This window comes from Lasioglossum baleicum, chromosome 4 (assembly GCF_051020765.1).
Source record: "Lasioglossum baleicum chromosome 4, iyLasBale1, whole genome shotgun sequence".
Lineage (NCBI taxonomy): Eukaryota > Metazoa > Arthropoda > Insecta > Hymenoptera > Halictidae > Lasioglossum > Lasioglossum baleicum.
This window is the reverse complement of record NC_134932.1, coordinates 1,035,199-1,059,921: the sequence shown is the minus strand read 5'-3', so window position 1 is coordinate 1,059,921 and position 24,723 is coordinate 1,035,199. Positions and strand designations below refer to the sequence as shown.

The 24,723-nt window shown below is 37.8% G+C and overlaps 2 long non-coding RNA genes across 3 annotated transcripts; both read right to left on the bottom strand.

The window, feature by feature from the left end:
- Positions 1 to 75: 75 nt before the first annotated feature.
- Positions 76 to 1,704, bottom strand: LOC143207772 (uncharacterized). Its single transcript, XR_013008747.1, has 3 exons — positions 1,145 to 1,704; positions 441 to 531; positions 76 to 366 (listed from the first exon to the last, which is right to left on the bottom strand). It is a non-coding gene; the product is annotated as an uncharacterized LOC143207772 (long non-coding RNA).
- Positions 1,705 to 9,245: 7,541 nt separating this feature from the next.
- On the bottom strand, positions 9,246 to 18,497 carry LOC143207771 (uncharacterized). 2 transcript variants are annotated; one of them, XR_013008746.1, is made up of 4 exons: positions 18,213 to 18,497; positions 10,294 to 12,198; positions 9,716 to 9,806; positions 9,246 to 9,641 (listed from the first exon to the last, which is right to left on the bottom strand). It is a non-coding gene; the product is annotated as an uncharacterized LOC143207771 (long non-coding RNA). The 2 variants fall into 2 exon arrangements; XR_013008745.1 differs by having other exon boundaries at positions 10,637 to 12,198; positions 18,213 to 18,494.
- Positions 18,498 to 24,723: the final 6,226 nt, after the last annotated feature.

Below are 24,723 nucleotides of genomic sequence, written 5' to 3'. Positions count from 1 at the left end.
ATACGCCGCAGGGAGTTGGTAAAGACACATGGACAATGACACAAAGAATATATATATATATATATAATAAATATTATAATTTTTTATTATTACTATGCTTTATTATTGGACGAACACCTAAATATCTCTTCAGGTTATTGTGATGCAAAAAATATTTGTTACGTAACGTGCACGGTGTGCCAGATATTTGGTCCATTGACACCATGCGCATTACGTAACAAATATTTTTTGCATCACAATAACCTGAAGAGATATTTAGGTGTTCGTATTTAAACGGAACACCCTGTATATTGTGATTATTACACGTTGTTGCCTCTGCTTCCCGAAACTTGTGGCCCGTAGCACGTTCTGGCATAGGTGGGATACCTAAAAAATACAAAGAAAATCAGTAATGTACAATATATGCATGTGTGTTGAATGGCATAATTAGATATACGTACCACGCGAAAAATTAGAGGTCTTCCTCTTCCCCGGTTGCCGCAGCTTCCTTCTACTCCTTCCCTGGATAGCACATTATATTTATCCTCTGTTCTGTAAATTAGATTTTCAATTACACAGTGAGTAAAGGTGAGTATTTAATCTTCTTCGCTTATTGCTCATCTCAACGAATTTTCTAATTTCTGGTGCTACAATTACAAAAGGTCTTCTGACGTTTTTCATCAACTAATATACCTAACTGATTCAAATATTGCAATGATATTTATAAAAAATCGATTAAGTTGAACTACAAACAAAAGAATGTACTACCAGAAATAAAAAAATTCGATGATGAGAAGCAAGTGAAGAAGATTAAATACTTGCCTTACTGAATTGGTTTAAGCCATCATTTTGCCGATTTAGAATATTGCTAAGCTAATTCTAATCTGGATGGGCCAAAGCTGAATTGTGTTGGATTTGTTTAAAGTGATAAATGATAATAATGATAATGAAAAGAGAGTGATAAAGTGATAAAGAAACAAACAATTTACTATTTTGGACTCTACATTGAAGTGAACATACTCGCCCCGTAGCACCTCATACGTGATGGCAAATGGCACTGTCGCGTGGTGTGCCGACAAGCGTTCTCACGCTTTTTCACGCGAAGATTTTGGGAGACATTTGAGCAAAATGAAACCGATTAACCAATATAAATATGTACAAATACCTTCCGTTCTTCCTTCCTTCCACGTAGTGCACGTAATCCAAGTAATCACATAATCCAAGCAAGTCAATCTAATAAATAGTCAAATAGTCAAATGCCGCAACGCAGACCGCACTCGCGAGTGTAACGTGTAACCACAGAGCGAAGCTATGTAAATATATCTGTGATTGTGTCAAGAAAAACGCTGCATGTCACAATTTCAAAAAATTTCAGTTTATGCATTTATTGAACTTTATAGTGTAGGATTAGGTATTTACCAGAAAAAACGTAACGAAAATCAATACAAAAGGCTCGAAAAAATAATACAATTTATAACCAATGTCCTTGTCAAAGCATTAGTGATCAAAACTTTAAACGACAATATCTCGAAAGTGAAAGTACAATGTGACATGCGGCGGCGTCCTCCTGACAACCACAGATATTACGACCGAGCTAAGCGAACGAGAACTTGCGAACTGTTGAGAGTTGAGAGAATAACTGAAAACTGCTGAAAACTGAACGGCAGTTTCCCCTTCCCTGACGTATCGTCGTATCCGTGAGCGGTGTCGACCGCGCTTGCCCGTGTTGGTGCATGTTCGATTGCACGCGCGCTACACAACAAACGTACCTCTACCATGTCCGTGTGACTACCTGCTCGACTGATCGACGCCGACGCGTTCCTTCGATTTTCACGTTGCCGAAGTTTCGGAAGCATGAGGCGAAAAGTCGGAATCTGGAGACGGCGCGCATTTGAATCTCGGGCACAGCACGCGGCGCGACGCACATTTTGCTATAACTTTTGATCTAAAAGAGATATCGAAGAGAAATTAGGCCTAATTTTTTTTGAAAAATCGGTTTTTACGATGTAAAAAGAAATATATTTTGTATTTTTTAAATAATGTTTTCGTTGATTCTTAAGGTATAGCCGGAAAAGATGGTCAGAAGTATCCAACCAAATTTGTTTTTAGTCACGTCATGTTCAACAGAAAATTATGAAAAAATTCATGAATATTCTACCGAATAGCATACACTACTGAGATTTTTTTCAAAATTTTTGGTTGCAAAATCGATTTTTAAACAAATCGGAAAACATAAAATTGCCGATTTTATGTATATACATACATCAAAGTCTTCAGTTGACCACATTTATATTATTACGTTAGTTGTGTCTCATCCTGATTATTAATGTGTATTTTTTCAGATTTTTCGGATTACGGAAACATGTTTTAAAAAATTGAAAACCTCCAAAAATTCCAAGAAAATGCATGTTTTGTATTGAAGTGTTAGAGACTCCAGTTTTATAAGAATTCAGTACTTGGATATTATTGAAGCAACCGTTCTTAATTTTTTTATAATTTTTTAGAGGTTGGGTAGCCGTTAACAAAACAAGTACATATATACGGCTGGGAATCTTCTGGCCCCGAATCGAATCCCGCATCTATAATCGTTTTGTTCGGTAAATACTTATTGCTTCGAGTTTTAATGAAAAGTTTAACCAAAAACATTTTTTAATTGTCTACATTTATTTTCAACTTAAAGAATTGATGCAGTTCGCGCTGTCGACTTTCGCTGTCCACTTTCTGTAATTGAAAAAAAAGAAACACAATTTAAGTTATGATTGCGAAGTGCAGAATGGTTTCGAGGTATTCGAAAATACCGCTACAGGTGGTCCCCTGTGTATCTATATCTTCGAGTAACTAATTACAAATTTTGTATCTATTATTCGTGATCCGAAATTTGTATCTAGGAGAAAAATTAAGGGCAGATTCGGAATCAGCGCAAAAAACTCTATAAGAATCATCCAACAGTAATTGTTGAAGAAATTTGGTGTCGCGGAGACTGTAAATCAAATGGGAAACTTTCTTCCAGCAGATCTATTAATGGGTCTATTAACTTTTTTCCGTGTAACATTTTGTTTATTTTCTCGTTTCTTTGTTATAATAAATGGAAGCTTATGTTAATTTGTTGTTCTTCATTCTTTAATAAGCCCCTTTTAATTTCCCATCAGTTTCAACTCCATAAAGTTATAGTTTTCTGTAAAATCCGTATCAATGCCTCCGGATCGGAACCTTTCTGCCAGGGGTTGTATTAATTCGAGTAACTGTAACTTTTTTAATGTTGGACTATATGGATTTGGTCTTTTCGTGAGAAGTTGGAGAAATTAGTTTACTGCACGATGTGAAAAGATATGTAGTGGACATGGCGCGTTGGAAAGAGGGACTTTCCGGACGCGGAAATTTCATCCTTCTCAAGTGCGCGCTGTGGACGGTTGCATTGAGGGTTCGGTCGTAAAAGTGACGATTACCAGAACCCTGACTCAACCGTTGCAATGTCCTTGGCAGCGACGACTTTGAATTGTTTTGGGGAAGGAAACTTTCTCCTTACTCTTGAGGAACGGAGAATTCCTCCCCTTATTTTAACGGTCTTTCTCACGTTGCTAATCCTCCCACCAAAAAGGATTTTTACCAGTGGAAAAAAAGCTTGTGGCACTCGTTGAGAACGCATCGCTCTAGAGTTGCCCGCGCTACGTTAATTTATATCTCTGTACTTTGTTAGTACTCGATAGTCATTAACGTTTATAATCTAGTTTTCTCGTTATTGTTATTATTATTACATCTTGTTTTGTTTTGTTATTGTTACGTGTTATTGTTTTAATAAATATCTATATCGTTGTCTGTTAACCACGCGAAACATCATAGACACTGAATTACCCGTCATCCTAAAGATATTTTTCCAGAAATTGCAGTTGGCCGGAATTGTAGAGAAAATAGGTACTAAATGTTGCATTTCACAACTTTTTTATGTGGGGCCTATATTGAAAATTTAAAAGATAGTTATAATAATTAACCATTTGCAGCTGTTTTAATTTCGGAGCTGTTTTAACTCGAAAATGAAACATCTCGTTCTAGGTAGAATAATTTCGTTCTATACGATTCTTTTCATTTGATGGATATGAAATTGATTGTAATACCTCATACAATAATTAAAGGTTTAGTAATTGATTAGCTACCAACATGTTTAACAATGTAAACAATATTTTGCATAATGGGACAGCAATTTTTAGTGGTGATTTCGAGTCACCACTGGAGTGCTAAGGGTTAAAGATGGTAGAAATTGCAGGATATTACAACAATGACAAATATTATAAAGCAGATACGCTAACGTTACCGTTATCGCGTCAGAAGGAATAGCTGCAAGCTGCAAGTACAATTGTATAGAGTATAGAATTTCGGGGAAAACTGGGAAGAGAGGCAGGGTTGCCGGAGGATTAATTATGGCGTGGAAGAACCGACGCGACGGTGCCCGTAAGGATAATTACGGTCGCTTAGAGTGGCCGGACTATGGCAGGGTAAGACGTGGTTTCCCTCGGGTCTCAATTATCCATCGGGCCTTAATTTGTCCAGGCTGTTTGTCTCTCGATCAAGCCGGTTGGTCGAGGTCCTGGTACTGTACTTTGGAAATGAAATGGATGATTATGTGAAAATTTGCTTGTCAAACGAACATTCCGGGAAAAGGTTCAGGTAATTTCGTGCAGAAAATCCAGAGTTGTTTTGGTAACTACCCAGGACTTATTGGCCTGAGTTTTTCGCGCTGATTCCGAATCTGTTTTCAATTTTTTTCCTATACGCACAGTTTTTCAGGAACAAGGCTTTGAAAAAAAAACATATTTTTCAACTTCAAACAAATATTGTGATGTTATTATAGAAGATATTGAATTGTTCTTTCTGGCAAAAGATTCTGTAGACTTTCCCGAATACAGTGATATCCAATATTAATACATTATGATTGATTAAACGTGTTTAATCAATGATTAAATACGGACAGATTTCGTCGCGTCGGCGCACAGTGGAAAATTTGGACCAGACTCGATTCAAAATCAAAGAACTTTCGATAGAAATGAGGTAGAGCGATGAAATTTTTTTAAAATGAAAGCTGAAACTTTGCAGAATATCGGAAAAATAGGGAAGTTATGGTACGAACGTTTTTTAACCGAGAAAATTCGTTAAACATGTAGAATTTAAAGAAATCGATTTTGCAATATCCTGAGGTCGTAGACAAATTTTGAGACCAGATTTGAAATCGGCGTGAAAAAATCTACGGGAAATGATATATAGCAAAAATTAAAAAAAAAATTTGCGCGCGTGGTATTGGAAAAACCACAATTTTCTCGAAATTGTGCAAGTTTAACGAATTTTCTCAACGTTAAAAAACGTTCTTACCATAATCTCCCTATTTTTCCCATATTCTGTAATGTTTCAGCTTTAATTTTTAAAAAATTTCATCGCTCTACCTTATTTCTATCAAAAGTTCTTCGATTTTGTCTCCGATTTGGACGAAAGGTCACACTGTGCGCCGTCTCCAGACTCTGACTTTTCGCCTCATGCTTTCGAAACTTCGGTAACGTGAAAACTCAGCCCGTCTGAGTGCCTGTTCAATTGCTTGCGCACTACACACAAGCGTACCTCTACTCTGTCTGTGTGAACTACCTGCTCGACTGATCGACGCCGACGCGTTCCTTCGATTTTTACGTTGCCGAAGTTTCGGAAGCATGAGTCAGAAAGTCGGAATCTGGAGACGGCGCGCATTTGAATCCCGGCACAGCGAGCGACGCGGCGATAACAGAACATACGGACAATAGGACGTCCTTATATTTAATCTAATCCTCTTTGCTTATATTAGGGTATGTATTCGGATAATGGGGGTACGGATACGGGAGTCTCTACTGTATTCAAAGAACAAGTAGACATAATTGAAATCGTAATTCTAATTGCAATATTTTGTAGGACTCAATATAAATAGTACCGTATACTCATCTTTTTTTATCGATGAATATGATCACTAACTAAAATAAATTCCTAATAAGATAAAAAAATGTTAACAACCCATTAAAAAGTGTTAAAAACGCGACTGAACATGTTGGTGAAAGTCCCATTTGGGGGTGAACGGAACCTTGAAGCGGGCCCTAGGATTCGGCAAGATCGCACATGTGGCGACCAGACCTTTGGGTTTCCCAGCCATCTGGAAACTATCGAAACGGTGTAGCTTCGAATAATTTTCTGCCAGGGCGGCGAAGACTTCGGTCACCGTAGCCAAGTGGTGCAATAAACACGGCCAGGTAACCCGACGCGCGTCGGCCAGCCAGACATATTGGCATGAAACCACTAACAAGTTAATTGCAGACCTTGTTTATTTTTCGTAATTGTTTCATGTAAATGACGCTAGCTGCTTCGTGTGGCGTTCTTCCGATTAAAAAAAGACTAATCTCAAGATAGAATTTGGACTGTGGATAGTGGATTTATTCAAAGTCTTCGAATAACGGCACAATCAATTTTCTACCGAAACCGAAATAATACCGGTATTCTTTCGGTTTTTCCAATGCTTAGGTTGTTCCAAATGAAATAGGAACTACAGGCCACTTAATGTTCCGTCGTAAAACCCTCCGCGCGAAGGAACAAGCGCGAGTCCGAATTCACAGGCGAGGCCGTCATAAAACATTCAGCTAAAGACCTTCCAGATGTACCTCCCAACAAAGTGATTTTTAGCCAGCCGAACATACTCCTTGGTTTCAAATCCTTGCTTTAGTTTATTAAAAGGAAGTAGACTCGTTTTCAGGATTGCAAGGGTGCGGGATTCGCCTCTTATTCTCATCTCTCGATAATAATACAAACACGGGGTTTTTCACTAGTCAAAAACGCTAGATAAAAGAACGATCTAGAACACTATCTGCCTCAAAAGTTCTATTTTTTCGTTTACGAGGCGTAATTGGCATTATTCGGCAGCATGTAGCTATGAAAATAGCTTGTATGCTCCCGAATAATGCAAATTACGGTGACGACTAATGCAAATTTCGCCTCGTAAACGGAAAATAGGACCTTTGAGGGAGATGGGGCCCTAGATCTATCTTTTATCTAGCGTTTTTAACTAGTGAGAAACCCCGTGTTTGTATTATTATCGAGAGATGAGAAGAGGCGAATCCCGCATCCTTGCAATCCTGGAAAAAGGCTATACGGGAACTGCAATTACTCGAATTAATATTCGGACGTTCTAAAAAAGACGAGAACTTTTTTAATACTGTACTAAACGATTTGAACTTTTTTGGGGAGCTACAGCAATTAGTTTACTACAGGATGTGAAAAGAAATTTTTTCAAAAATTGCAATTGATCGGGATTGTATGAAAAAATACTAAGAGTTGCATTTTACAACTTTTTTATGTGAGCCCATATTGAAAAATTGAAAAATACGCTTTGTAGATCTGTGTCGACTAAACATATTTTGAAAATTTCGTCAAAATCGGTTGACGTTGCAATGAGCTACAAACGTTTAAAGATGGTAAAAATCGCAGATTTTCAGCCTACATCGAAGAATTCTTACATCTTTCAAGGCCTGTCGTTTTTTCCCGCATCAACCGATTTCGATGAAACTTTCACAGTGCACATTATTTACGCAGGCCTACAAAACGTACTTTTTAAATTTTCAATATAGGCCCGCGCGAAAAAGTTGTAAAATGTAACTTTTAGTATTTTCTCTGCAATTCCGACCAAATGCAATTTTTGAAAAAATTTCTTTTCACATCCTGCAGTAAACTAATTGTTCCAGCTCCCCCAAAAAATTCAAATCGTATAGTACAATATTTAAAAAGTTATCATCTTCTTTAGATCGTCCGAATATTAATTCGTGTAACTGTACGTATTAGGGGATAATTAATGTATTACTAGTTTATTGATTTATGTGTAGGTTTACTCTTAATGTAACTGTAAAGAAAATTACGGCAAGGGGGGAAGAACGTAACATTCAATTTGTACATATAGTTTCCATCTCTCTTGCGATCGATGCAGACAATTTTTATTTTGCACAAAGATCCGCAGTCTAGGAAAAATAATATAGATATAATAGAAATAAATAAAATTTAATATTTTTTTATATCGGGTTTATTATTTCGTTTTCATTCAGAATCGGTATTTGGAATTGTCGGTAAAAAGGAAGACTGCTACATATTTGTACAATGTGTAGAAATTCATTTCACCGACATTACCAACATTACTGACATAACCTCACCGACGGTGCTGCCCTGTATAACGGCATCCGCCGTTCCACACAGACTCCACGAGCTGCCTTCCATCTGGAAGGAAGAAGCTGCCCTCTAGATGCTGTGACGGCAGACTTTGTACACCTGTAATCGTTTTCGGAAGCCCACTGGCATGCAACTCCACACTCTTTCTAGATGTACTCCCACCATTGCTCCGAGCAGCCAATAAGCGGCGTCTGGAACCATACTGCCCTCCAAATTCACTCCACGCTCTGGACTATTCCTGGCAGTTCCAAACTGTGCTATCAGGGTAGTTGCCGATCTGGTGGACGGCATCGGCAACCGGCCGGGCAACATTTGGTGGCGCCTCCACCAGCCGGGGTATTGATTTGAATGTAGCCTATTAGACAAAGCCACCAAGTTGCGCCACCAGCATCGCGAAAACATGAACAATTGACGTTCAAATTACCACCACATTTATCGTAAAATACATAAGAACACGACACAGCGTTACATCGACAGCGGGAATGAACGCTTGGTGGTACCACCAGTTACCGATTCATAAAAGCTCTTCAATTCGGTGGCGCCACCAAGTTGCGCCACCAAGTTGCCCACCAGTGGCCTAGTCTAATAACGGCCTAAAACTACCCTGATAGCACAATTGACTCCACGGGGAGTGACGAAAACGCGCATAAGTTGACTCCACTTGGACAACCTGGAACCGTCTGGATGCAGCCCACGTGAAATGCAGCTTCTGCAGTCTAGCTGGAACGCCACTCTATCCTGGATTCCGCTTCCCCGCAAGATGGCAGCACGGTCGCACTGATTAATGCGGCGAATGCCGTTATACAGGGCAGCGCCGTCGGTAAGGGCAGATCGCACTAATGTGGCAGATGTCGATAAAGTAGATTTCTATTGTACAAATATGTAGCAGTTTCCCTTTTTACCGACAATACTGATTTTTGAATGAATATTCAGTCACATGCAAGGAGAGAAAACGAAAAAAAAATCTGTGCAAAATAAAAATTCTCTGCATCGATTGCAAGAGATGGAAGCTAAGATTAAAATGTCAACATGCAAAAAAAGACAAAGTGTCGTACAAGGGACAAGAAAATTTACTTTTTCTTATTTTTTAATACACCGCAGGGAGTTGGTAAAGACACATGGACAATGACACAAGGAATATATATATAATAAATATTATAATTTTTTATTATTACTATGCTTTATTATTGGACGAACACCTAAATATCTCTTCAGGTTATTGTGATGCAAAAAATATTTGTTACGTAATGTGCACGGTGTGCCAGATATTTGGTCCATTGACACCATGCACATTACGTAACAAATATTTTTTGCATCACAATAACCTGAAGAGATATTTAGGTGTTCGTATTTAAACGGAACACCCTGTATATTGTGATTATTACACGTTGTTGCCTCTGCTTCCCAAAACTTGTGGCCCGTAGCACGTTCTGGCATAGGTGGGATACCTAAAAAATACAAAGAAAATCAGTAATGTACAATATATGCATGTGTGTTGAATGGCATAATTAGATATACGTACCACGTGAAAAATTAGAGGTCTTCCTCTTCCCCGGTTGCCGCAGCTTCCTTCTCCTCCTTCCCTGGATAGCACATTATATTTATCCTCCGTTCTGTAAATTAGATTTTTAATTACACAGTGAGTAAAGGTGAGTATTTAATCTTCTTCGCTTATTGCTCATCTCAACGAATTTTCTAATTTCTGGTGCTACAATTACAAAAGGTCTTCTGACGTTTTTCATCAACTAATATACCTAACTGATTCAAACATTGCAATGATATTTATAAAAAATCGATTAAAGTTGAACTACAAACAAAAGAATGTACTACCAGAAATAAAAAAATTCGATGATGAGAAGCAAGTGAAGAAGATTAAATATTAGGTTGTCCCAAAAGTTCCTTCCGCAATGCCTTTCTTTAATATTGCTAAATAAATATTAGGTTGTCCCAAAAGTTGTTTTTCGATGCATGCACATAATGCAAATTCATATTAAGAAGTACTAAAATATTAACATAAAGATTATCGTATTGTTTGTATTTATTTAGCTACATTAAAGGAACACAATGCGGAAGAAACTTTTGGGTCAACCTAATACTTGCCTTACTGAATTGGTTTAAGCCATCATTTTGCCGATTTAGAATATTGCTAAGCTAATTCTAATCTGAATGGGCCAAAGCTGAATTGTGTTGGATTTGTTTAAAGTGATAAATGATAATAATGATAATGAAAAGAGAGTGATAAAGTGATAAAGAAACAAACAATTTACTATTTTGGACTCTACATTGAAGTGAACATACTCGCCCCGTAGCACCTCATACGTGATGGCAAATGGCACTGTCGCGTGGTGTGCCGACAAGCGTTCTCACGCTTTTTCACGCGAAGATTCTGGGAGACATTTGAGCAAAATGAAACCGATCAACCAATATAAATATGTACAAATACCTTCCGTTCTTCCTTCCTTCCACGTAGTGCACGTAATCCAAGTAATCCACGTAATCACATAATCCAAGCAAGTCAATCTAATAAATAGTCAAATAGTCAAATGCCGCAACGCAGACCGCACCTGCGAATGTAACGTGTAACCACAGAGCGAAGCTATGTAAATATATCTGTGATTGTGTCAAGAAAAACGCTGCATGTCACAATTTCAAAAAATTTCAGTTTATGCATTTATTGAACTTTATAGTGTAGGATTAGGTATTTACCAGAAAAAACGTCACGAAAATCAATTCAAAAGGCTCGAAAAAATAATACAATTTAACCAATGTCCTTGTCAAAGCATTAGTGATCAAAACTTTAAACGACAATATCTCGAAAGTGAAAGTACAATGTGACATGCGGCGGCGTCCTCCTGACAACCACAGATATTACGACCGAGCTAAGCGAACGAGAACTTGAGAACTGTTGAGAGTTGAGAGAATAACTGAAAACTGCTGAAAACTGAACGGCAGTTTCCCCTTCCCTGACGTATCGTCGTATCCGTGAGCGGTGTCGACCGCGCTTGACCGTGTTGGTGCATGTTCGATTGCACGCGCGCTACACACAAACGTACCTCTACCATGTCCGTGTGACTACCTGCTCGACTGATCGACGCCGACGCGTTCCTTCGATTTTCACGTTGCCGAAGTTTCGGAAGCATGAGGCGAAAAGTCGGAATCTGGAGACGGCGCGCATTTGAATCTCGGGCACAGCACGCGGCGCGACGCACATTTTGCTATAACTTTTGATCTAAAAGAGATATCGAAGAGAAATTAGGCCTAATTTTTTTTTAAAAATCGGTTTTAACGATGTAAAAAGAAATATATTTTGTATTTTTTAAATAATGTTTTCGTTGATTCTTAAGGTATAGCCGGAAAAGATGGTCAGAAGTATCCAACCAAATTTGTTTTTAGTCACGTCATGTTCAACAGAAAATTATGAAAAAATTCATGAATATTCTACCGAATAGCATACACTACTGAGATTTTTTTCAAAATTTTTGGTTGCAAAATCGATTTTTAAACAAATCGGAAAACATAAAATTGCCGATTTTATGTATATACATACATCAAAGTCTTCAGTTGACCACATTTATATTGTTACGTTAGTTGTGTCTCATCCTGATTATTAATGTGTATTTTTTCAGATTTTTCGGATTACGGAAACATGTTTTAAAAAATTGAAAACCTCCAAAAATTCCAAGAAAATGCATGTTTTGTATTGAAGTGTTAGAGACTCCAGTTTTATAAGAATTCAGTACTTGGATATTATTGAAGCAACCGTTCTTAATTTTTTTATAATTTTTTAGAGGTTGGGTAGCCGTTAACAAAACAAGTACATATATACGGCTGGGAATCTTCTGGCCCCGAATCGAATCCCGCATCTATAATCGTTTTGTTCGGTAAATACTTATTGCTTCGAGTTTTAATGAAAAGTTTAACCAAAAACATTTTTTAATTGTCTACATTTATTTTCAACTTAAAGAATTGATGCAGTTCGCGCTGTCGACTTTCGCTGTCCACTTTCTGTAATTGAAAAAAAAGAAACACAATTTAAGTTATGATTGCGAAGTGCAGAATGGTTTCGAGGTATTCGAAAATACCGCTACAGGTGGTCCCCTGTGTATCTATATCTTCGAGTAACTAATTACAAATTATGTATCTATTATTCGTGATCCGAAATTTGTATCTAGGAGAAAAATTAAGGGCAGATTCGGAATCAGCGCAAAAAACTCTATAAGAATCATCCAACAGTAATTGTTGAAGAAATTTGGTGTTGCGGAGACTGTAAATCAAATGGGAAACTTTCTTCCAGCAGATCTATTAATGGGTCTATTAACTTTTTTCCGTGTAACATTTTGTTTATTGTCTCGTTTCTTTGTTATAATAAATGGAAGCTTATGTTAATTTGTTGTTCTTCATTCTTTAATAAGCCCCTTTTAATTTCCCATCAGTTTCAACTCCATAAAGTAATAGTTTTCTGTAAAATCCGTATCAATGCCTCCGGATCGGAAACTTTCTGCCAGGGGTTGTATTAATTCGAGTAAAAAAGTTATTTTTTAATGTTGGACTATATGGATTTGGACTTTTCGTGAGAAGTTGGAGAAATTAGTTTACTGCACGATGTGAAAAGATATGTAGTGGACATGGCGCGTTGGAAAGAGGGACTTTCCGGACGCATCCTTCTCAAGTGCGCGCTGTGGACGGTTGCGTTGAGGGTTCGGTCGTAAAAGTGACGATTACCAGAACCCTGACTCAACCGTTGCAATGTCCTTGGCAGCGACGACTTTGAATTGTTTTGGGGAAGGAAACTTTCTCCTTACTCTTGAGGAACGGAGAATTCCTCCCCTTATTTTAACGGTCTTTCTCACGTTGCTAATCTTCCCACCAAAACGGATTTTTACCAGTGGAAAAAAAGCTTGTGGCACTCGTTGAGAACGCATCGCTGTAGAGTTGCCCGCGCTACGTTAATTTATATCTCTGTACTTTGTTAGTACTCGATAGTCATTAACGTTTATAATCTAGTTTTCTCGTTATTGTTATTATTATTACATCTTGTTTTGTTATTGTTACGTGTTATTGTTTTAATAAATATCTATATCGTTGTCTGTTAACCACGCGAAACATCATAGACACTGAATTACCCGTCATCCTAAAGATATTTTTCCAGAAATTGCAGTTGGCCGGAATTGTAGAGAAAATAGGTACTAAATGTTGCATTTCACAACTTTTTTATGTGGGGCCTATATTGAAAATTTAAAAGATAGTTATAATAATTAACCATTTGCAGCTGTTTTAATTTCGAAGCTGTTTTAACTCGAAAATGAAACATCTCGTTCTAGGTAGAATAATTTCGTTCTATACGATTCTTTTCATTTGATGGATATGAAATTGATTGTAATACCTCATACAATAATTAAAGGATTAGTAATTGATTAGCTACCAACATGTTTAACAATGTAAACAATATTTTGCATAATGGGACAGCAATTTTTAGTGGTGATTTCGAGTCACCACTGGAGTGCTAAGGGTTAAAGATGGTAGAAATTGCAGGATATTACAACAATGACAAATATTATAAAGCAGATACGCTAACGTTACCGTTATCGCGTCAGAAGGAATAGCTGCAAGCTGCAAGTACAATTGTATAGAGTATAGAATTTCGGGGAAAACTGGGAAGAGAGGGAGGGTTGCCGGAGGATTAATTATGGCGTGGAAGAACCGACGCGACGGTGCCCGTAAGGATAATCACGGTCGCTTAGAGTGGCCGGACTATGGCAGGGTAAGACGTGGTTTCCCTCGGGTCTCAATTATCCATCGGGCCTTAATTTGTCCGGGCTGTTTGTCTCTCGATCAAGCCGGTTCGTCGAGGTCCTGGTACTGTACTTTGGAAATGAAATGGATGATTATGTGAAAATTTGCTTGTCAAACGAACATTCTGGGAAAAGGTTCAGGTAATTTCGTGCAGAAAATCCAGAGTTGTTTTGGTAACTACCCAGGACTTATTGGCCCTCGCGACGGTCAAAGTAATTGCCCAGTTTTATCGACGTTTTATTACTTCGTCGCGTACCCTGGTATAAAGCAGCGAAAGCAATTTAGATATCGTGAAACGGTTCGAATTTCTTTTCTTGCTGTTCTTGGAAATTCTGAAATTGTCAACTCAGTGGTCGGCACGTATGAGACTTTTCAGGCCGCCTCCTTTCACCGGCCGCACGTCTCGTTCTCCGTAACGGCCTTTATCCTCGAGACAGCTCAGGCCCGTATCTATCCCAGACCGTGCGAACTGCGTACAAAATTTCTGTTTATGAAACATTAGAAATTCCATTTCTTTATACACATATTTTTAGCGTGTCTTTCTTAACATGTATGAATTAAATGAAACGAGGCTTCATTAACTGATCTATTTTTATTGAATGGAGTAGAATTACACTGTCCAACAAATTTCAACTTTTTTTATGTTCCCCAATTACTGAAGGGTCCTTCTTATAGAGTTTTTCGCGCTGATTCCGAATCTGTTTTCAATTTTTTTCCTATACGCACAGTTTTTCAGGAACAAGGCTTTGAAAAAAAACATATTTTTCAACTTCAAACAAATATTGTGATGTTATTATAAAAGATATTGAATTGTTCTTTCTGGCAAAAGATTCTGTAGACTTTCCCGAATACAGTGATATCCAATATTAATACATTATGATTGATTAAACATGTTTAAACAATGATTAAATACGGAGAGATTTCGTCGCGTCGGCGCACAGTGGAAAATTTGGACCAGACTCGATTCAAAATCAAAGAACTTTCGATAGAAATGAGGTAGAGCGATGAAATTTTTTTTAAATGAAAGCTGAAACTTTGCAGAATATGGGAAAAATAGGGAAGTTATGGTACGAACGTTTTTTAACCGAGAAAATTCGTTAAACATGTAGAATTTAAAGAAATCGATTTTGCAATGTCCTGAGGTCGTAGACAAATTTTGAGACCAGATTTGAAATCGGCGTGAAAAAATCTACGGGAAATGATATATAGCAAAAATTTTAAAAAAATTTTCCGCGCGTGGTATTGGAAAAACCACAATTTTCTCGAAATTGTGCAAGTTTAACGAATTTTCTCAACGTTAAAAAACGTTCTTACCATAATCTCCCTATTTTTCCCATATTCTGTAATGTTTCAGCTTTAATTTTTAAAAAATTTCATCGCTCTACCTTATTTCTATCAAAAGTTCTTCGATTTTGTCTCCGATTTGGACGAAAGGTCACACTGTGCGCCGTCTCCAAATTCTGACTTTTCGCCTCATACTTTCGAAACTTCGGTAACGTGAAAACTCAGCCCGTCTGAGTGCCTGTTCAATTGCTTGCGCGCTACACACAAGCGTACCTCTACTCTGTCTGTGTGAACTACCTGCTCGACTGATCGACGCCGACGCGTTCCTTCGATTTTCACGTTGCCGAAGTTTCGGAAGCATGAGGCGAAAAGTCGGAATCTGGAGGCGGCGCGCATTTGAATCCCGGCACAGCGAGCGACGCGGCGATAACAGAACATACGGACAATAGGACGTCCTTATATTAGGGTATGTATTCGGATAATGGGGGTACGGATACGGGAGTCTCTACTGTATTCAAAGAACAAGTAGACATAATTGAAATCGTAATTCTAATTGCAATATTTTGTAGGACTCAATATAAATAGTACCGTATACTCATCTTTTTTTATCGATGAATATGATCACTAACTAAAATAAATTCCTAATAAGAAAAAAAAATGTTAACAACCCATTAAAAAGTGTTAAAAACGCGACTGAACATGTTGGTGAGAGTCCCATTTGGGGGTGAACGGAACTTTTAAGCTAGTGCTTGAAGCGGACCCTGGGATTCGGCAAGACCGCAGATGTGGCAACCAAACCTTGGGGTTTTCCAGCCATCTGGAAACTATCGAAACGGTGTAGCTTCGAATAATTTTCTGCCAGGGCGGCGAAGACTTCGGTCGCCGTGGCCAAGTGGTGCAATAAACACGGCCAGGTAACCCGACGCGCGTCGGCCAGCCAGACATATCGGCATGAAACCACTAACAAGTTAATTGCAGACCTTGTTTATTTTTCGTAATTGTTTCATGTAAATGACGCTAGCTGCTTCGTGTGGCGTTCTTCCGATTAAAAAAAGACTAATCTCAAGATAGAATTTGGACTGTGGATAGTGGATTTAATCAAAGTCTTCGAATAACGGCACAATCAATTTTCTACCGAAACCGAAATAATACCGGTATTCTTTCGGTTTTTCCAATGCTTAGGTTGTTCCAAATGAAAAAGGAACTACAGGCCACTTAATGTTCCGTCGTAAAACCCTCCGCGCGAAGGAACAAGCGCGAGTCCGAATTCACAGGCGAGGCCGTCATAAAACATTCAGCTAAAGACCTTCCAGATGTACCTCCCAACAAAGTGATTTTTAGCCAGCCGAAAGAAGCACAGCCGATGTAGCCAGATGTATTTGGACCTTTTATACCGTTAAAGTACTAAACTTTATACCGTAGCTACCTGCAACCGAACATACTCCTTGGTTTCAAATTCTTGCTTTAGTTTATTAAAAGGAAGTAGACTCGTTTTCAGGATTGCAAGGGTGCGGGATTCGCCTCTTATTCTCATCTCTCGATAATAATACAAACACGGGGTTTTTCACTAGTCAAAAACGCTAGATAAAAGATCGATCTAGGACACTATCTGCCTCAAAAGTTCTATTTTTTCGTTTACGAGGCGTAATTGGCATTATTCGGCAGCATGTAGCTATGAAAATAGCTTGTATGCTTCCGAATAATGCAAATTACGGTGACGACTAATGCAAATTTCGCCTCGTAAACGGAAAATAGGACTTTTGAGGCAGATAGTGTCCTAGATCGATCTTTTATCTAGCGTTTTTAACTAGTGAAAAACCCCGTGTTTGTATTATTATCGAGAGATGAGAAGAGACGAATCCCGCACCCTTGCAATCCTGGAAAAAGGCTATACTGGAACTGCAATTACTCGAATTAATATTCGGACGTTCTAAAAAAGACGAGAACTTTTTTAATATTGTACTAAACGATTTGAACTTTTTTGGGGAGCTGGAGCAATTAGTTTACTACAGGATGTGAAAAGAAATTTTTTCAAAAATTGCAATTGATCGGAATTGTATGAAAAAATACTAAGAGTTGCATTTTACAACTTTTTTATGTGGGCCCATATTGAAAAATTGAAAAATACGCTTTGTAGATCTGTGTCGACTAAACATATTTTGAAAATTTCGTCAAAATCGGTTGACGTTGCAATGAGCTACAAACGTTTGAAGATGGTAAAAATCGCAGATTTTCAGCCTACATCGAAGAATTCTTACATCTTTCAAGGCCTGTCGTTTTTTCCCGCATCAACCGATTTCGATGAAACTTTCACAGTGCACATTATTTACGCAGGCCTACAAAACGTACTTTTTAAATTTTCAATATAGGCCCGCGCGAAAAAGTTGTAAAATGTAACTTTTAGTATTTTCTCTGCAATTCCGACCAAATGCAATTTTTGAAAAAATTTCTTTTCACATCCTGCAGTAAACTAATTGTTCCAGCTCCCCCAAAAAATTCAAATCGTATAGTACAATATTTAAAAAGTTATCATCTTCTTTAGATCGTCCGAATATTAATTCGTGTAACTGTACGTATTAGGGGATAATTAATGTATTACTAGTTTATTGATTTATGTGTAGGTTTACTCTTAATGTAACTGTAAAGAAAATTACGGCGAGGGGGGAAGAACGTAACATTCAATTTGTACATATAGTTTCCATCTCTCTTGCGATCAATGCAGACAATTTTTATTTTGCACAAAGATCCGCAGTCTAGGAAAAATAATATAGATATAATAGAAATAAATAAAATTTAATATTTTTTTATATCGGGTTTATTATTTCGTTTTCATTCAGAATCGGTATTTGGAATTGTCGGTAAAAAGGAAGACTGCTACATATTTGTACAATATGTAGAAATTCATTTCACCGACATTACCAACATTACTGACATAACCTCACCGACGGTGCTGCCCTGTATAACGGCATCCGCCGCTCCACGCAGACTCCACGAGCTGCCTTCCATTTGGACGGAAGAAGCTGCCCTCTAGATGCTGTGACGGCGGTGGACGGCGGACTTTGTTACATCTATGCGCATTTCTGGAAGCCCAGGTGGCATGAACTCCACACTCTTTCTAGATGTACTCCAACCGTTGCTCCGAGCAGCCAATAAGCGGCGTCTGGAACCATACTGCCCTCCAAATTCACTCCACGCTCTGGACTATTCCTGGCAGTTCCAAACTGTGCTATCAGGGTAGTCGACTGAAAATAGTAACCCCCACCACTGCGAAATTCAGTCGTTTTACTAAAACTAGTCGACTGAAAATAGTAACCCCCACCAATGCGAAATTCAGTCGATAGTTTAGTAAAACTAGTCGACTGAAAATAGTAACAGCTACTATCGACTAAATCGATAGTTTTTAGTCGATTGCGCCCATCACTAACTCTTCCTTTTTACTTATTTTGTACGCATTCGAGGCGGGAAAATTAAATGATAGATTTTATTTATTGTAGTATTTGTAGTAGTTTTCCCAGACTGCGGATCTTTATGCAAAATAAAAATTGTCTGCATCGATTGCAAGAGATAGAAACTAAATTGAATGTTACTTTTTTATGGAAAAAAAAGTTCTCGTCATAAAAGCTACATTTATTTTATAATGCTCATATAAATATTCATTAGAAACGAATCAAATTTTATTTCACTTAAAAAGGAAGGCGTGACAATCTTATTTGTTAGCACAGCACAGTCGCACTAATGTGCCGAATGCCGTGAGTTATACAGGGCACTCTCTTCCTTTTTGTTATCTTTTCCTTATGTTACTTCTTCCCCCCTTGCCGTTCCATTTTCTTTACAGTTACATTAAGAGTAAACCTACACATAAATCAATAAACTAGTAATACATTAATTATCCCCTAATACGTACAGTTACACGAATTAATATTCGGACGATCAAAAAAAGATGATAACTTTTTTAATATTGTACTATACGATTCGAACTTTTTTGGGGAGCTAGAGCAATTAGTTTACTACATCATGTGAAAAGAAATTTTTTCAAAAATTGCATTTGGTCGAAATTGCAGAGAAAATACTAAATCTTACATTTTACAACTTTTTCGTGCGGGCCTATATTGAAAATTTAAAAAGTACGTTTTCTAGGCCTGCGTAAATAATATGCACTGTGAAAGTTTCATCGAAATCGGTTGATGCGGGAAAAACACGACAGGCCTTGAAAGATGTAAGAATTCTTCGATATAGACTGAAAATCTGCGATTTTTACCATTTTTAAACGTTTTAAACGTAGCTTATTGCAACGTTAACCGATTTTGACGAAATTTTCAAAATATGTTTAGTCGACACAGATCTACGAAGCGTATTTTTCAATTTTTCAATATGGGCCCACATAAAAAAGTTGTAAAATGCAACTCTTAGTATTTTTCCATACAATTCCGATCAATTGGAATTTTTGAAAAAATTTCTTTTTACATCCTGTAGTAAACTAATTGCTCTAGCTCCCCAAAAAGTTCAAATCGTTTAGTACAATATTAAAAAAGTTCTCGTCTGTTTTAGAACGTCCGAATATTAATTCGAGTAACTGCAGTTCCAGTATCTCCTTTTTCCAGGATTGCAAGGGTAAGATAACGTAAAAGAAAATATACTTTATTTAAGATCTAACGATACTAAGCTAACCTAAACTAACTATATCGAAAAGAAAAGTCCACTCGGTACTAAGCTGTTCTACGCTGTGCAGTTCGATCTGCTCGCATTGACTTCCAGAGCCACTATGCCTATTTTCCCTTCGTCAAGGGCTCTCGTCGCCAGTCGTTCTTTTACTTCTCCCCAACGATCTATACCTGAGTAATAAACGTAACGGTTTTTTCCGCGAAGGTTTGGGACTGTTTGGGACTTGGGACACGATTCTGCAGGCCATCGCCGCTCGCCTGCAAACCATCTGTGTCCCAAATGGTCAGGATACAAAATACTAGACGCTCTTAGACCTAATGTTAATTTATTCAAACCCCACAATAATAATACAAACACGGGGTTTATCACTAGTCAAAAACGCTAGATAAAAGATCGTTCTAGGGCTCCATCTCCCTCAAAAGTCCTATTTTCCGTTTACGAGGCGAAAAATTAAAAATTATTCGGAAGCATACAAGCTATTTTCATATACATGCTGCCGAATAATGCCAATTACGCCTCCTAAACGAAAAAATAGGACTTTTGAGGCAGATAGTGTCCTAGATCGATGTTTTATCTAGCGTTTTTGACTAGTGAAAAACCTCGTGTTTGTATTATTATCGAGAGATGAGAAGAGACGAATCCCGCACCCTTGCAATCCTGAAAACGAGTCTACTCCCTTTTAATAAACTAAAGCAAGGATTTGAAACCAAGGAGTATGTTCGGTTGCAGGTAGCTACGGTTATAAAGAATACATCTGGCTACATCGGCTGTGCTTCTTTCGGCTGGCTAAAAATCACTTTGTTGGGAGGTACATCTGGAAGGTCTTTAGCTGAATGTTTTATGTAGTTCCTTTTTCATTTGGAGCAACCTAAGCATTGGAAAAACCGAAAAAATACCGGTATTATTTCGGTTTCGGTAGAAAATTGATTGTGCCGTTATTCGAAGACTTTTAATAAATCTACTATCCACAGTCCAAATTCTATCTCGAGTTTAGTCTTTTTTTAATCGGAAGAACGCCACACGAAGCAGCTAGCGTCATTTACATGAAACAATTACGAAAAATAAACAAGGTCTGCAATTTACTTGTTAGTGGTTTCATGCCGATATGCCTGGCTGGCCGTGGCGCGTCGTGTTACCTGGCCGTATTTATTGCACCACTTGGCCATGGCGACCGAAGCCTTCGCCGCCCTGACAGAAAATTATTCGAAGCTACACCGTTTCTGGTTTCCAGATGGCTGGAAAACCCCAAGCACTAGCTTAAATTTTGTTCCGTTCACCCCCAAATGAGACTTTCACCAACATGTTCAGTCGCGTTTTTAACACTTTTTAATGGGTTGAATGGGTTGTTAACATTTTTTTATCTTATTAGGAATTTATTTTAGTTAGTGATCATATTCATCGATAAAAAAAAGATGAGTATACGGTACTATTTACATATATTGAGTGCTATAAAATTGCAATTAGAATTACGATTTCAATTATGTCTACTTGTTCTTTAAATACAGTAGAGACTCCCGTATCCGTACCACCATTATCCGAATATCCTAATATACGGAAGTTCTATGTATTGTCCGTATGTTCTGTTATCGCCGCGCCGCTCGCTGTGCCGGGATTCAAATGCGCGCCGTCTCCAGATTCCGACTTTCCGACTCATGCTTCCGAAACTTCGGCAACGTAAAAATCGAAGGAACGCGTCGGCGTCGATCAGTCGAGCAGGTAGTTCACACAGACAGAGTGGAGGTACGCTTGTGTGTAGCGCGCAAACAATCGAACAGGCACTCAGACGGGCAGAGTTTTCACGTTACCGAAGTTTCGAAAGCATGAGGCCAAGGCGAAAAGTCAGAATCTGGAGACGGCGCACAGTGGGACCTTTCGTCCAAATCGGAGACAAAATCGAAGAACTTTCGATAGAAATGAGGCAGAGCGATGAAATTTTTTTTAAATTAAAGCTGAAACATTACAGAATATGGGAAAAATAGGGAGATTATGGTAAGAACGTTTTTTAACCTTGGGAAAATTCGTTAAACATGTAGAATTTCAAGAAATCGATTTTGCAATATCCTGAGGTCGTAGACAAATTTTGAGAACAGATTTGAAATCAGCGTGAAAAAATCTACGGGAAATGATATATAGTAAAAATTAAAAAAATTTTTTTCCGCGCGTGGTATTGGAAAAACCACAATTTTCTCAAAATTGTGCAAGTTTAACGAATTTTCGCAACGTTAAAAAACATTCTTACCATAATCTCCCTATTTTTCCCATATTCTGTAATGTTTCAGCTTTAATTTTAAAAAAATTTCATCGCTCTACCTCATTTCTATCGAAAGTTCTTTGATTTTGTCTCCGATTTGGACGAAAGGTCCCACTGTGCGGCGCTCATGTGAATCCCGGCACAGCGCGCGGCGCACTGTGCTATAACTTTTGATCTAAAAGAGGTATCGAAGAGAAATTAGGCCTAAATTTTTTTAGGCCTAATGATGTAAACGGAAATATATTTTGCATTTTTTAAATAATGTTTTCGTTGATTCTTAAGGTATAGCCGGAAAAGATGGTCAGAAGTATCCAACCAAATTTGTTTTTAGTCACGTCATGTTCAACAGAAAATTATGAAAAAATTCATGAATATTCTATCGAATAACATACACGACTGAGATTTTTTCAAAAATTTTGGTTGCAAAATCGATTTTTAAACGAATCGGAAAACATAAAACTGCCGATTTTATATCGGTCTTCAGTTGTGACCACATTTATTTTATATTATTACGTTAGTTATGTCTAATCCTGATTATTAATGTGTATTTCTTCAGGTTTTTTTGATTATGGAAACATGTTTTATAAAAATTGAAAACCTCCCAACATTCGAAGAAAATGCATATTTTGTATTGAAGTGTTAGAGACTCCAGTTTTATAAAAATTCAGTACTTGGATATTATTGAAGGAACTGATCTTAATTTTTTAGAGATTGCGTAGTCGTTAACAAAACAACTATGCGGCTGCAAATCTTCTGGCCCCGAATCGAATCCCGCTGCTTGTGTTTCTTTCAATAAATACTTGTTGCTTCGGGTTTTAATGAAAAGTTTAATCAAAAACATTTTTTAATTGTCTACATTTATTTTCAACTTAAAGTACTGCATCAGTCCTTTAAGTTGAAAATAAATGTAGACTGCAGACAATTAAAAAATGTTTTTGATTAAACTTTTCATTAAAACCCGAACCAACAAGTATTTACTGAAAGAAACGATTAGCAGCGGGATTCGATTCGGGGCCCGAAGATTCAATCTCTAAAAAATTATGAAAAAATTAAGAACAATTGCTTCAATAATATCTAAGTACTGAATTGTATCTAATTGTAAGTACTGAAACTAAGTTTGTTAGGAGGTTTTCAATTTTTTAAAACATGTTTCCATAATCCGAAAGATCTGAAAAAATACACATTAATAATTAGGATGAGACACAACTAACGTGATAATATGTTTATATGGCAATAATAATATGTAATAATATGGCAATTTTATGTTTTCCGATTTGTTTAAAAATCGATTTTGCAACCAAAATTTTTGAAAAAATCTCAGTAGTGTATGCTATTCGGTAGAATATTCATGAATTTTTTCATAATTTTCTGTTGAACATGACGTGACTAAAAACAAATTTGGTTGGATACTTCTGAACATCTTTTCCGGCTATATACCTTAAGAATCAACGAAAACATTATTTAAAAAATACAAAATATATTTCTTTTTACATCGTTAAAACCGATTTTCCAAAAAAAATTAGGCCTAATTTCTCTTCGATATCTCTTTTAGATCAAAAGTTATAGCAAAATGTGCGTGCCTCGTGCTGTGCCCGAGATTCAAATGCTTGCCGTCTCCAGATTCCGACTTTTCGCCTCATGCCCAGACAACCAACTGCTCCGTTCTGCAGCTGTACTGCGCCGCACCTATGTCGCGTTTTGGATCCCTGCTGCCGCGCCACTGCACGGAGAACGGGGCTCGATTTTGCCTCGCCGTAAGAGGGCAACACGGTCGCGCCAGGTCGCATTAATGTAGGACGTGCTATGTGGTAGATGTCGCTAAAGTAAATGTCTATTATACAAATGTGTAGCAGCAGCAGTCTTTCTTTTTACTGACAAAATTAATATTTTTATTTAAATTACATACTACATACTATCAGGTCGTTCGGAAAGTAATTTCGTTTATCGTGTAGGGATGGCAATGCTTCCGTTTGTCATTACTAGACTGCGAATCTTTCTGCAAAGTAGAAATTGACTACATCGATTGCAAGAAATAGAAATCAAATTGAATGTTATTTCTTCAGCAAAGGAGAAAACGAAATGACTTTCCGAACGAGCTAATACATTAACATATTACAATAGGAGAGCTGCATAAAGTCTAAATAAAATCAATCTCATCATTTTCATACAAAGAAACATTTACCAGTTACTTTTAAGGTTCGGTAGGTGTAGAGGGTTGAAACGTCTTCGTGCAAAAAAAATGTGTCGTAGAAGGGAAAAGAAACTTAATTTATAATTTTCGGCTCGAGCGCGTTTCCAGCTACCCGAGTGCATCGGGCTGCCCGGGAGTGTCTCGATCTCGTCGGGCGGGTTCGGAAAGAATCGGACAAGTTCGGGCGAGCGAGTTTTCGCGCTACTCGAGATTCAATTCTGCGTTCGCACGAACTTGTCCGCTTCTGTCTGACGTCTGAACGCGCTCGACGAAGTCGAGCCACTCTCGGGCCACCAGGCCACCCGATGGTGTGTCACGGATAGTCTGCGGATCTTTCTGCAAAATAAAA